Source organism: Pongo pygmaeus, chromosome 3 (genome assembly GCF_028885625.2).
Source record: "Pongo pygmaeus isolate AG05252 chromosome 3, NHGRI_mPonPyg2-v2.0_pri, whole genome shotgun sequence".
Lineage (NCBI taxonomy): Eukaryota > Metazoa > Chordata > Mammalia > Primates > Hominidae > Pongo > Pongo pygmaeus.
The window spans coordinates 79,810,976-79,826,469 of record NC_072376.2 but is presented as its reverse complement, the minus strand read 5'-3'; positions in this window follow the sequence as shown (position 1 = coordinate 79,826,469).

Sequence of the window (15,494 nt, the reverse complement as noted above, 5' to 3'; positions counted from 1 at the left end):
CTCGGCGGATTTCCCAGGCCCTGGTTTTGACTTTCGGCGGCCTCTTCAGGCCCAGAACTTGACCTCCAGTCGGCCTTTGCAGGCCCAGCCTCCTGCCTCCCAAAGGCCTGCACGGGCCCGGTCTTGGCCTCACGGCAGACCCTCCATGCCCAGCTAGCTCTCGCCTCACTGCGGCCTCCCCATTCCCAAGCTCCTGCTTTTTGGCCGCTTCGGCAGGCCCAGCTCCCGCCTGCCAGTGGCCTCTTTAGGCCCAGCTCATTCCTCACAACGGCCTTTCCAGGCCCCGTTTTTCTCTTCTGGCAGCCTCTTGGCCTCTAATTTTTTTATCTTTTGTGTATAAATCCCAAAATATGGAATTTTGGAATATTTCCACCATTATATAAATATTTTGGTAGGTAATTTATTTGGAGTGAGTTTCTGCACCAAGCCCGAATTTTTTATTTTATTTTCCTTATTATTTGGTGTTAAACAGTTTTAATGACGGTCATGGCAACTTTTTGGCACAATAAGAAACATCGCCCATGATCAGCGTGTTCTGTTCTGGGGAAGGGGGCAAAGGCAGGGTGAATCACTTTCTTAAAAAGTACAACTCAAGTTGAGAGTGCAGAGGGAATGGGGAGAAAACCCTCCCGCTGCCTGTGTCGAAGTGCAGGAGCCCCCACTCCCATACTCACCTGAGTCCAGCCCCTCTGGGGAAAGAAGGGATGCATGAACTCCCCCTGTTCCACAGGCGCCTCCCTGTGGCCCAAGGCCCTCTTCACACTCCATCTTGTAGCCCCAGCAGGAGCTATTTTCTGAAAAGTGAAAAGCTCTGAAGGTCCCACACTTCATGGTATATACGTACAGGGGCTCGGAGGACGGAAACTGCCCAGCTTTCCCCTGGCACAGCTGCAGGAGTAGGGGGTATATATAAGAGCAGCAGGCCTTGGCCAGGCATGGTGGCTCACGCCTGTAATCCCAGCACTTTGGGAGGTGGAGGCAGGTGGATCACGATGTCAGGAGATCAAAATCAGCCTGGCCAAGATGGTGAAGCCCTGTCTGTACTAAAAATACAAAAATTAGCCGGATGTGGTAGCGTGCACCTGTAATCCCAGCTACCCAGAAGGCTGAGGCAGGAGAGTGGCATGAACCTGGCAGGAAGAGGTTGCCGTGAGCCAAGATTGCACCACTGCACTCCCGCCTGGGCGACAGAGCAAGACTGTGTCTCCAAAAAAAAAAAAAAAGAAGCAGACCTTATTCCGTCCCACCCAAACTGAAAGGATTAAATGGCTTTACCCGGCAGAAGATAACCATCCTGCCCTCCATTGCTACCCCCACATACTGTCCATGTTCTCAGGGGGTACTGTGAGTCCTGGGATCTTCTTTGGGGTCACCCACCTGCCTGTGGTAGTTATGGAGGGACCCAGGTGTTGAGGCAGGGCTGGGGTGTCCCCTTCCAGCCAGGCTGTTGAGGCCCCAACTCTGGGGCAGAGGCAGTGGCAGGGCAGCCAGGGTTGCGCCAGAGCCTGAGCAGGGTAAGATGGGGTCAGGCAGGGCTGGGAGTCAGGGCAGGAGCAGCAGCAGTGGACTCGCTATGCACACATCTTCTTCTCCAAGGTTTGTGTGCAGAACGTCCTGCCCATGCTGCCCCAGCAGCTTCAGTTGGCACCTGCCCCAGTCCAGCCTCTGGGACCCATGCAGCGGCTCCCAGCGGCCCTGCACCCACCACCAGCATCCATTTCATCTGCAGTTGAAGATCCGTGAGGTGCCCAGAAGACCATGCAGTCATCAATCCCACAGAGCAGCCCGCGAGGCTGAGGCTCCTCCCACTGGACCGCCCCCCAACTGGCACCACTGCTGCCCCTGCCCCTACTGTCAGCCTCACGTGACTCTCGGGCAGAGGCAGTGGTGGGGCAGCCAGGGCAGCGTCAGAGTCTGAGCCAGGTGAGGTGGGGTCAGGACCCCCGCAGGGCTGGGAGTCAGGGCAGGGGCAGAACAAGCCTTGGAGGGGAAGATGTGTGCATAGTGGGCCTGGAGGGCGGCTGTGGCCTAGTGGACAGGAAGAAGCAGTGGGCCTGGAAGAGCTGCATGATCAGGGCCGGCACTGGTCCAGGGCGTGTGCAGTGAAGAGGACAGCGCCTTCTCGGTCTCCGGTTCCCTGAGCCCGTCCTCAGCTTCTTCACCTGTACAGACAAAGGGGAAGCTGTCCCCATCACACATGGCACACTTGGGGGTGTTGGGCTTTGGGCTGCAGCTGGAGCATCTTCTCATTTTGCATTTGGGCGTGGTAGGGTCCTCCAGTGTGGGATCCATGTCCGTGGTGTTCCCTCTGCCCTGACCCCAAAAGCCCTGTCAGTTTCTCCTCTTCAGGCTCTGCCCCCTGGGTGGCTCAGCCCAGCTCCTGCCTAGGAAAGCCTTAGTGTTGGGAGGGACCACAATGACTGAGGGGCCTGGTAGCTCCAGGTTGCCCACACTTTCAGGTCTCTTGCACCAGAAGGTGGCAGGATCCATTGGGAGGAAACAGGTCGCCTTGGAAGGCGTACCTGGGCCCCCATCCCCAGGGATAGGGGCCATAGGGGGCCCGCACTGCTGCCCTGACCAGACTCCTGGGCTTGAAGGCTCCTGGGCCCAGTAAGAAGGAGATGGGTGCCAAGGTTGAGGAGGAAGCATCCGAGTATGTGTAGGAGGAGGACGGGGTGGTACCATAGACTTTGCCAAAAACTGCACGTGGATCGGGGGACCCTGGGGGCTCAGGATCCAGCAAGGGGTGGCAGGAGTAAAGGAGGAAAAAATGACAGGTGCAAATACCTTCCCACCAAAGCCCTTGTTGCCCTCTGGCTCTTCCCCAGAGCTGTCCCCACTCTCAGCCGGTCACCCACTCCTTGAACTTGAGATCAGTGTCAGTGGTGCTAAAGCCATCATCAGCAATGACATCATCACCCCCTCCTCATGGATGACCATGTGTTCCTTGTCACTCGCTATGTCCTCACTGGCCATGTGCTGGGAATGAGCAGCTCAGGTGGGCAGCTGAGTTTCATGTCCTTACATTTTAGTTATATTCCTTATAAAAAGCAACTATATAGTTGAACTTTTTAAAAAATTGAATTCCACAAATCTCTGTCTTTATGAAGACATTTAGTCAATTTCCAATTATTAGGTTTATCATTTTTTTCTCTGCTGAATTGGAAATTATAAACTCAATAGTTGTTGTATGGTTGGTTATCCCTGAATTAATTTTAAAAGTCTAGAATTAGTTAACATCTTTCTATCTATACTGAGAACCAGTGAGATGTCAGAACACTTTAAATATAAATATCCTTCATCTGACCTACATGACATTATATCTAGTACTTAAGCACAGAAAAGATATAAATTGGCATTGTTATTGTTTCATAAATATAACATTTGCTAAAATATATAACAGCCTCTTGGCTCATCATTTTTAGAAACTGCCTTAGCAAAATTTGATTTCGATAGATAAAACACTCTTATTTTTTACTCTAAACAAGCCTTGTAACTTACACATTTAAAAAAAACTGCTCAGCACATAATTTAAGTATATTGTTTCAGGCTTTAAATATAATTAATACTTTAGTATGTTCTCTTTCTTTAATGAAGTACTTAATTAGCCTTAACTCATTCATCTCTCAGATAAAGTTATGATTTTTAACACTTAATCTTTCTTGAAACAAGCGTTTATACTAAATGAGTAGATAGTAAACATCAATAGCAGTGAAAATTTTTGTGCATATGTGTTTGTGCGTATATCGAAGATGATGTTCCCATGTGAATGCATTTTATTTAATTTTGTAACCAAGTATTTTAACTGTGAAATTCATTTTAAACCTTTTTTTTTTCTTTTTTTCCTCTCAAGTCTTAAGATGTAACCTTGAAACAGATTGTAGAAACATTTTTTCTTAGCCTTGAGATAAAGCCTTGAAATGTACTTCAAAACTCTGCTTCCCTGTTTCCCAGCAGACAGTCCCTTGCACCATACAAACTTATCTAACTGCATGCTTGTTAAGAAATTCCAGGGTCTAATTTTATAACAAGCCAGGCAAGGAGGCCCAGCTGCAGAATTCTCCCCAACAAGGAGATTGCCTCAGGACAGATAATCTACAACCCAGCCACAACCGAGATGGTCCAGCCAGCACTCCAGGTGGACGGTGACTCAAGATAGCCTTTGGAACAAGATATTCAGACCTGCACCCTGTGTTTCTCCTGCTGGTTTCCATACCAAGTCTCTCCCTTTTAAACCCCTTCTCCCAAGACTAACATTTGAAATGGTCTTTTGGAGGCAAGAACCTGACCATTTCCCAACTGCTAGCATTTGAATGAAGTTGCTTTCCTTTCACTACACTTTGCTTCTTGTATTCTGGCCCTTGAGCAGTGAGCAGCTGGACTTGCATTCAGTTACAATTCTAAAAGGTTAATTTTGACAGCTTCTTTAATAAACACGTATATACCCAGTCCCTGGGATTTTAAAATAACTGTTATATTTGCCTTTTTTAACCTTTCTAATTGGATATAATTATTTATATAATTATATATACAAATCTTAGATTCAGTGTGAAAGAATACATTACTTCATTTGCAAATCCTTCTTGTATTACTTTTGTAATCTATATGTTATGTGATGGTATATAATTCCTAATTCTGAAGGGCATGGCTTTTTCACTCTGGAATACTCCATCTTTCTTACAGGTATACAGCTCATTATTATTATTATTATTATTATTATTATTATTATTATTATTATTAGAGATGGAGTCTCACTCTGTTTCCCAGGCTGGAGTGCAGTGGCACGATCTCGGCTCACTGCCAGCTCTCCCTCTCAGGTTCATGCCATTCTCCTGCCTCAGCCTCCCGAGTAGCTGGGACTACAGGCGCCCACCACCACACCTGGGTAATTGTTTATATTTTTCGTAGAGATGGGGTTTCACCATGTTAGCCAGGATGGTCTCGATCTCCTGACCTCGTGATTCGCCTGCCTCGGCCTCCCAAAGTGCTGGGATTACAGGTGAGAGCCAGCTCATTATTTATTTCCAAACATACTGGCTTCTGAACGGTACTTTATAATAAATGTTTGTGAAGTGAAGGATAAATAAATACATAAATTAATATTTCAAAGTCATTAAGGTCTCCAAAATTAAGAATAGAGTAACTACATGTGGTTTCTATTTGAGTGCTTATTTCTGTGGTTAATAACAATTACTTTTTTATGAAAAATTGACCATATATGGATTCATTGATTATATATATATAAATTGATATAATGCCCTAAGATCCAAGGATCAGTGATTCAGTATATTGCAAACTGCACTACATAAACATTTAAAGAATTTAGGATTATTCTATTTAACTTGATTTAATAACTGAGTTTTTAGTATTAAATGCCTTACCTGATTCTTAGCATTTGCATGCCATTCTTTCTAAAAGTTAAATTTGCTTGCCTCCCATATGCAAGTGTAGGATAGTTCTAACCTCCAGAAAAAAAAATCTAACATTTTAGCAGAAGAAATTTAAGGAGCACCTCACCAATATTAGGCAATACCCTGACTACTAATGACTCCAACTTGTGCTCATCCTGGTTACCCATTTTGCTGCTGACATTTTGTTCCTACCTTGTATTCTCTTTTAATAACTATAACCTTATCTAAGGTTTGGGTTTTGAATTATTCATTGCTTTTGATAAACTCAACTCCTCTACTAAGTCTGTAGAAGACTGTCCCTGTCCCTGAATTAGGCCTATGACTGTGACACTCTCCTTAAGATGTTTAACAGAATCCATTCCTCCTGAAACTCAGTGGGATTTGGAGTCAGACACACCTGAGACAGAATTCTAATTTAGTTTCTTTCAAAGTAATTTCTAATTTACTTTCTTTCATTAATGCAGATCCATTTATTAAATTACTTGAACTCCAGTTTTCTATAAAAGAAAGCAGTGTAAAATATTGTTTCTACAATTGCTATTAATTATAACTATAGTAGTACTGCTTATAACATGCTAGGACCTATTTTAAGCATTTTACATGTTGATAATTGCATTCTCATGACAACATTTTGAAGCAGATATTCTTAGGAATTTTTCAATCACCAAATGAGATAACCTGTGTAACTTTGCTGGAATATAGTAAACATTCAACAGTTTAATAAATGTTATTCCCTCTTACTTAAACAAATGAACTATATTTGGCAAGCATGTAAGTCTGTACATTATCAGACTTTGAACAATCAAAAATAAATAAAACATCCACTTAAAAAGCCAAGTATTTTCCCTCCTATTTTTTTCCATTTTAATCTCGAAATTTCCACCAGCATTTTTCTGACACACATGCTAATATTTCCTCATTAACAACAAAACACAAAAACTACATAAAATAACTTTTCTTATGTTTGTTATCTTCTGTAACTCCCATCCTCACTGAATTCCCTTCTCTTTGACAGTAAAACTTCTAAAATAATTTGTATTTTATTCCAGCTGCTATCCTCTTCCATCAATTAGCTCAAGCCTTGAGTCATGACATTTCCCAGAGAGTCTACAAGAATTTCTCTCTGAAGTCATGGAAGAAACTTTAAAAGCAGTGGGTTTTTCGTTTCATTTTTCTTAATGCAAGTGTAGGATAGTTGAAGTCTCCAAATAGCGACCCTGCTTTCCTTCACTGCATGGGCTTCTATGACGCTACTCACTTTCCACCTTGTCTTGCTTCTCTGGCCGCACCTTTCCTTGGTCTTATTACGGCTTTCTCAGTGAAGCTATTCTCAAGGATTATCTTCACATTTTCTCTCTTTTCCTCCTACACTCTATCTTTCTCAGAGTTGTAACCATAATCTCTGTAATTTCTAAAACACTGTCTTCATTTGTATCTCTCATGAGACTTTTTTCTGTTTTTAAATAAATGTTTCCCCACTCCTTTGGTTGACTGTATTTATTTATTTACCTATTTATTTATTTTGAGATAGATTCTTGTTCTGTCGCCAGGCTAGAGTGCAGTGGCGCGATCTCGGTTCACTGCAGCCTCTGCCTCCCAGGTTCAAGCAATCCTCCTGCCTCAGCCTCCTGAGTAGCTGGGATTACAGGCACCTGACACCACACCCGGCTAATTTTTGTAATTTTAGTAGAGACGGAGTTTCACCATGTTGGCCAGGATGGACTTGATCTCCTGACCTCGTGATCTGGCCACCTCGGTCTCCCAGCATGCTGGGATTACAGGCATGAGCCACCTCGCCCGGCCTGGTTGACCCCTAAGAACCACTGCTTTCTGATTCTGACTAGATTATTCATCAGTCTCCAAAATCTCTGAACCTTTGGTTGCTTGTAATTTCTTTCTCCCATCTCTGGCCATGCAAGTAAGCCCACCTTTGGGGCACATAATTTGTGGTTCACTCGGTATACATTCCCATCATTTTACCAGTCTCATCAGATTCACTGTCATGAACCTTAAAAGGTAAAACTTCTTTCCAGAGTCTCTTATAGGAAGGGATGATCATATGACACATTTCTGAAAAATGACAGAAAACTGGAAATGTGCCAGGCATAGGAGGGCAAATTTGCTCTACTAATACAGGTGTCAAACTTCCCATTTCCTTTTTCTCCCCTGCTGTTTAAATAATGTTGTAATGGCTGGAGCTTCAACATCCATCTGACAGTATGAAGAATAGAGAAAGGAAATTTAGCCCCAGCATCCTCAAGCTGGTGAACCAAAGCCAGGCACTATCTGGCTGTGAGCACTTTTTATAAGAGGAAAAATTTCAGCGAATCCCCTTATGTTTAGCTGAAATGTGTCACATGCAGATCAATGCGATCTCTAACGAGCATAGTATCCTTTAGTATCCAGCTTAAATTCTGATCATTTCCCTCCAGCCCAAAGCCATTGCTCCCTCTTAAGTTTCCTTCTTTTCGTGTAGGAAAAGATACACTGGCTTTGTCAACAGGGACCAGAATTAGGATTCTGCCACTTAGGTGCTAACCAGATTATGCAATTTATTCTCTGTTCTTCTGTACATGCTTTTAGAATGGAAAAGAAACATCTGGAAGGTTTAATGTTAAGGGATGAAGGAGAAAATGGAAAACTGCATGACATTTAAAGGAATCTTCCTAAGAAAGCCATGGAGTGAGCCATATAGACATGCTTTTCTTAGGTAACTCTGCCAGATACAAGCTGCTTAAGGGTAGGCAGCATTTCACATGTAAAATGGGAGTAACAATAAAATTTTCTAATAATTTATATTAAGTTACTATTATTAATTGACAGTTGATTGTATGTCTAGCACTGTCCAAGTTAAAGATATAGGGCCGGGCGTAGTGGTTCACGCCTGTAATCGGCACTGTGAGAGGCTGAGGCGGGCGGATCTCTTGAGGTCTGTAGTTCGAGACCAGACTGGCCAACAAGGTGAAATCCCATCTCTGCTAAAAATACAAAATTAGCCGGGCATGGTGGTGGGCACCTGTAATCCCAGCTACTCAGAAGGCTGAGGAAGGAGAATCACTTGAACCTGGGAGGTGAAGGTTACAGTGACCCATGATCATGCCGATGCACTCCAGCCTGGGTAACAAGAGTGAAAATCCATCTAAAAAATTAATTTAAAAAATTTAAAAAAAAGATATAGCTTAATTCTGACAGCAATTTCATGCATTAGGAACTACTATCTTATTGTGAAGAAAAAATAAATGAGGACTCAAGATATATAATTTGTCCAAGGGCACAAAGTCAGAGTGCACAGTCATAAAATTATGATCCCTGCCACTCATTTCATATGATAAAACTTATTAGGTAAATGCAAAGTATTGGGAAAGCATCATGTTTCTTGTGGCATTTTCTGCCTCCTAACTCTGAATCGCCATCCTTGTCAATCAGGCACCATGTACCTTATCTTCTTTGTTTAACAATTTATCTCTTTGAAGGCCAATGACTTCAAATTACCCTATTTTTGCATCCCCCAGGGCCTTGCACAAAAACATTCAGTAAATTTTCCTGACTAAATAAAATGCTACATTAAAAATCCAGAAAATTGTGGTATCCTAAAAATTACAAATTTTGAAATGTTGACTATGATTTATTTCTCATATTTTTTCATTAGCATATATATGTGTGTGTGTATATATGTATATAATTCATTAATAGATTTAAAATTTTCTTAGAAATTTAAAATTTCTTAAAAATTTCTTAGAAATTTAAAATTTTCTTAGAGACTCTGGTCACCAGTATATCCGTATTTAAAAGATATTTGTTCATGTCAAATCAATTGAACTATTTTCTATATTTTCTCAATGTTTCCTCTTGCTATAAAATATTTTTCTGGTGGTGCTATACTATATAACTGTATCATTTGACCCTTCAGAGTACAATAGCAACATTCTAATAAAAAATAAATGTAATAGAATTAAATGAATTTATTATACAGATAAGTCACAGTGATGTGGGGATGACATAAATTGATTTTTTAAGAATATTTTTGGTTAATATTTAAAATTCTTATGTGTTTTGTTAAAGCTACTAAGTTTAATATATGCAACACAATATGGAGTAAAATGATTTTAGCCTTAAAGAGTGTGTTTTTGGCTGGGTGCGGTGGCTCATGCCTGTAATCCCAGCACTTTGGGAGGCCAAGGTGGGTGAATCACCTGAGATCGGGAGTTCAAGACCAGCCTGACCAACATGGAGAAACCCCATCTCTACTAAAAATACAAAATAAGCCAGGTGTGGTGGTGCATGCCTGTAATCCCAGCTACTTGGGAGGCTGAGGCAGGAGAATCACTTGAACCCGGGAGGTGGAGGTTGTGGTGAGCTGAGATTGCACCATTGAACTCCAGCCTGGGTAACAAGAGCGAAACTCAACCTTAAAAAAAAAAAAAAAAGAAAGAAAGCTTTTTTATGTATGACTATATGCTTTTGTTTAAAGATTATGTAAAATCTTTTGTATGATGGCAACATCTTCAAATTTGAAGAGTGGCTTTCTTGGAATTTAGCCTCAATCTATAAATATTTGGTATATATAAAATAATTTAAGTAAACATGTGTTTACTCAAACAGACCTAACCTTATTTCTACACTTAGAATTTGATAATCTGCTTAATTTTTATGTACCTGTAATATTTCTTAATTTTGGTCACACTTTTGAACTTTGAATTCTGGTCCCTTGGCTCTCCAGTTTCTCTCTGTTTAGAGTCCTACAGAAATTCAGAATTTAAAAACATCCTTCGTAATTGAGAACTAGTTGAAACCTATCAGCTTGCACTGTGGACATTTTTCAAATCTCAATTATATAAACAAAAAAGAGGGAGTTCTTCTACTACATCTTAGAGAAGCCTTATATAAAATCTCTTTTTTCCTCTTTATAATATATTCTGCTACAGTACATTTTGTTTTTAAATTTCTTATCAACCAAGATAAATATTTTTGTATCTGAATGGTTCAGTAAGTACTTCACCTGATTATCGTTCTGCTCAAAAAGGACTCAGAGATTTATAGTATAAGATAATTCAGCTCCAATAGGTGCCTACATTTTTTCCTGAGGCACAGGAAGGGAATTCAGTTCAATGCTTAAATGCCTTCATAAAGGATTAGATGATATTAAACAAACAAACAAAAAACAAGAAAGCAAACAGAAGATACATTTGCCATGTAGACAGCGTATACATGAAATATATGTGATAGGATATTAAAAGATATGTCCCCTGTCATTTCAATTTGAACTGAGGCACAGAAATGGGAACAATTGGTGATAAATATCTTGATAATTTATTCGGGACTTGCTGAGGGATTGACCCAAAGTTGGTTCTTCAGATTTTATCCCATCATCTACCTAAAGCTTATCTACAAATACAGAAACATGTATAGAGAGTATTTATTGGAAATAATTGTCAGAATGTTAAATACTTCTCCCTTACACCTCAAACTTCTTCAAATCAATTCGATCAACCACCTAGAGATCTGCATGTAGTGAATTTGGTATGTGACTCTGACATCGACACTTTTAAAAGTAAAGCTGAGGAGAAAGATGAAAATGGCAGAGAATTAGAGACAGGAAGCAAGAAGCACTAATAAGAAGGGTAAGGAACAAGTGTGTTAGCTCTTTTCAGGGTCCAAGAGGACCCTGGTAAACAAAGAGACATGAATTATCTTGAAGGTTACACTGATGAGATGAGTGTATAGACTCCATCAGGAGTCTTTTTGTGGTGTAACACCAGAAGCAGGAAGTGAGAAGAGAATACAGAAGGTACATTGACCTTTTCACAAAATATTGCAGTGAGAGCTTTCCACGTGGGGGAGTTTCAGAACAACCCACAGAATAGTCCATTGGGAGACAGACATATTTGGTCATCTATCCCAGCTAAGACACCAATGCCAGATATCAGATACACTAGTCACTTTTGACTTGGCTTTTATTTTTAGGGAAACTCCTGTCTGAATTTGAGTACAGGAGAAATATTAAAGGACAATTATTATTAAAGAGTTGGAAAGAAAAGACAAAAGAAAGTGACCATGTGCCCCTTCTTTATGTAGTTTTCTGAAACTGAATCATGATAAAGTTAGGGTAGGGAGAGAAGCATTGAACTGAATGAAAAACTCACATTTTCCTTTAAATAACAATGAATATTTTAATGCCCCCAAATTAGACCTCAATATCTAAAATAAGCACACTTGCCACAAGGTCTGCCACAAATATTGTCCAAGCAGAAAAGGGAGATCTACTATTTTATGTTTCAAAGACAGTGGCATGAGGAAAAACTAAGTTTCATGATTTTACTTGTAGCAACTCCACTTATTCAATAAACACATATATGAAAACATGGCACAAAATAAAATTAAAATACCCTAAATAATAGTTGTTTCTTTGTCTTGTCAATTAAATGTCTGCTGGAGCCATCTGGATGGTCCAGATTTGCTAGTAATCTTGAGTTAGTTTATTTACACTCTGAGGGATAAGGCTATGTTCAGTCAGATGGTGTGAAATTTCTACAGCTGGTGCAATTTTCTATGCACAGTCATGCCTGTAAAGATGTTTCATCTGAGAACATCTCAGGCAATGGCTGTCAGCCACTGTGTAGATTCCCTACCCAAAAAACCCTGTGACTAGTACACAAGGAGATCCCTTACACTTCACTTTCAGCTGTGCCCAACAGATTCCATTCCTATTTTCTTCTGTTTTCTCTCATGAGTAATCTCTATTAAATATTCTCCAAGGAAACTATTCTAAGCCAATTAAAGATGGTCAAAGAATTAAATTGCATATTCCTGGATAGCATGAATAGTCTTCTAATATTTTTGATGCAACATTGTTATGGTCTCATGTGAAATTTATCAATAACTTAATCACAACAGTTGTCTGTAATAGCCCTAAGAATATTTGTGTCCAATAATCACAGTGCATAACAACCACTTGGCATAGTATTACATTCATGAAGTTGAATAAATGTCCTAAGAAAAATACAAATTGGGTTGAGGAAGCACTTATAAATAATATCCAGTTCATTTTTGTTTTGACCCATGATATAGTTTGGCTGTGCTCCCACCCAAATATCATCTTGAATTGTAGTTCCCATAATCCCCATGTATGGTGGGAGGGACAAAATAGGAGGTAATTCAGTCATGAGGGTGGTTTCTCCCATGCTATTCTTGTGATAGTGAGTAAGTACTCAGGAGATCTGATGGTTTTATAAGGGGCGTCCCCCTTCACTTGGCTCTCAATTTTCACCTTCCTGGCACAATGTGAAGAAGAACATGTTCATCCCCAGGTCTGCCATGATTGTAAGTTTCCTAAGGCTTTCCCAGACATGCAGAACTGTAAGTCAATTAAACCTCTTTCCTTTATAAATTACCCAGTCTTGGGGATGTCTTTATTAGTAGTGTGAGAACAGACTAATACAATGCACATAAATCAATTGTTTTTTACTTCAGTGAGATTCATATTCAACATTTTCCAAAGAAAACAAAAAGGAATTTTCTCAAGGGCTTAGAAAATTTACTATTTTTAAATCACTGAAATATATCACACCTATCATCTACTTCTATGTTTTCAACTATTTGACATATTTCAGAAAAAGAAAATGGTGGTAATAAAATTCTGGTGCTATAAGCAGAATTCAACAGTGGCAAGGAAATTAGTCTCTAAGCATAAATTCAGGACACCCCTTTTCATGGTGTCCTTTGACTCAAAGTCTGTACCCTTGTGGAAACCTGTTGTTTCATCTATTTCTAGGCTACATATCCCTCTTATAGATGATGTGCAGGAATATGTAAGAAGTGTGGCACCGTTTTAAGGACCACCTGGAAACAGGGGTCAAGTCTTTACCAAAAACGTGGGATGTCAACATCTTGGTTAAAAAAAATTTATTCTATCCACAAACTGGGGAAAAAACTTGAAAAATGAAAACTATGAGACCTTGTCATTTGAGCATTTTTACTTCTATGCTACACAATGATTTAGCTAAAGCAAAAGTGCATAAACATCTGAAATGTATTGTTTCATCTTACAGACAGAGCTTTGAATGTACTTAAAAGGAAACAGAATCACAGGGCTGTTTGTTTCTGAAGATGTGTCTAAATAGGTTTTAATTACAATATAAGAAAATAGCTAAAATTTATCAAATGCTCACTGTGGTGGTTAATACTGAGTGTCAACTTGATTAGATTGAGGGATACAAAGTATTAATCCTGGGTGTGGCTGTGTGGGTGTTGACCAAAAGAGATTAACATTTGAGTCAGTGGCCTGGGGAAGGCAGGTCCACCCTTAATCTGATGGGCACAATCTAATCAGCTTCCAGTGAATATAAAGCAATCAGAAAGACATGAAAAGATGAGATGGGTCTAGCCTCCCAGCCTACATCATCCTCCTGTGCTGGATGCTTCCTAATACTATGTGCCATGGATACTTCTCAACATTTATAAAGCAGGTTTAAGTGGTCATGTAATTGCCTGACTTTAGGTTTTCCTCTGCCTTCCTTTCTGAAATATTTACTTGATATATGGTATAATTTCCAAGACAATACTGCCACAGTTCTTAATTATATTAGGAGAAAGATATCCATAAAAATACCTAGATCTTAAGGCATATTCTAGTAAACATCTATTAAGCTATAGTAAATGTAAAGCAGAGAAGAAAAAGTCCTGTGTAAATGCATTAAGGGAGCTACATACAGACACTTGTATCTGGGTCTGAAAAGCTGAACAGGATGTGGATTGAGACCCATGTGTACAAAATGTTTTTAGACAGAAAGATCTGATGTAAAACTGACAAGAGACAAGAAAATGCCATGCAAATGTAAGCAAAGGTGAATTTCCATGTGAGATATAATTGTACACAAGGAAATCACTGTGCGTTTCTGAGAAATATTGAGAGTTAAGGTGAGAAAAGTACTCTAGAGTCAGGGCTTGGTGGGCCTTAATGTCACAGTGTGCAAGTAGGACTTTAGGTTGCTTTATTTAGGGCTACTGGAGGTAACTGAGATGTTCTTAGGAAAGGTGAGTATAGTAGTGACATACCGAATGCATTGTGCTAAAGATTGTCTCATAATGGATTTTATTATATCACACATGGGACAAAAGCTACCTGGCTCTGGAAATGTTAAGAAAGGATCAAATGCTCTGTTAATTAGTGCTTACACATTTGTTAATTTTTTTTAATATGCCTTACACGATTAGGAATAAAATTATTACTTCTGTTCTAAAATCTAGATTCTCTTCACCATTTTTAAATAAATAAAACCAATAGTATAAAATCCCATATATACTTGGAAAATATATCATCTTAAATTCATTCTTCTCTTCCATCTCTATGCCATATACAGTTAGTATTTTCATCAAGCATGTATTTATATTCTCATAAACCAGAAAAGCTGTGTAGTACACTTGAATGTATTAAAATATTTTCAAGGTGACATATTTTAAGACATGTGAATAACTTTCTTGAACAATTTTAGTAACAATCTGTGTAGTTGTAGTATCCTATTAAATGACCAGTCTGTTAAAGTCTTTCTTTAAATGACACCTTGTATATGACATTTTTGCTCCTATGATTTCTTAAAGATTATAGAATCTGAATGAATAATGAAAGACTATTTTTATAGATCTTTAAGACTGAAAAACTATTTTTAAGTCTACTGACTTGCACATGTATAGGAGGCAAGAAAATGTAGACAGGATTTCCCATTACCAAAGCATATAATGTGGGAAGATTTCCTATTTGTCAGATGTAAGATTCCTGTTGCTTCACTTATATCTAGAGTCCATCCAATAGCATTTACAAATGTTTAATAGCAGGAAGTACATAATTAAGGAGAATTGGCACAATGGAAATATAATTTTTTCTGGGAAGACAATATATCATGCTGAGTAAAAGTGAACTAATTTATCAATTAGATTGCAACCTGACAAACCAGTTGAGAGATGATTATTTGCTCTTAGGAGAAAGCCCAGAAGGTATTTGAACTTATCAGAAGGACCCAGAAGTAGGATGGATTCTTTGTGTAGGAAAACTGAAGATTGGAAAAAAAAAAAAAATCAGCTATCTCA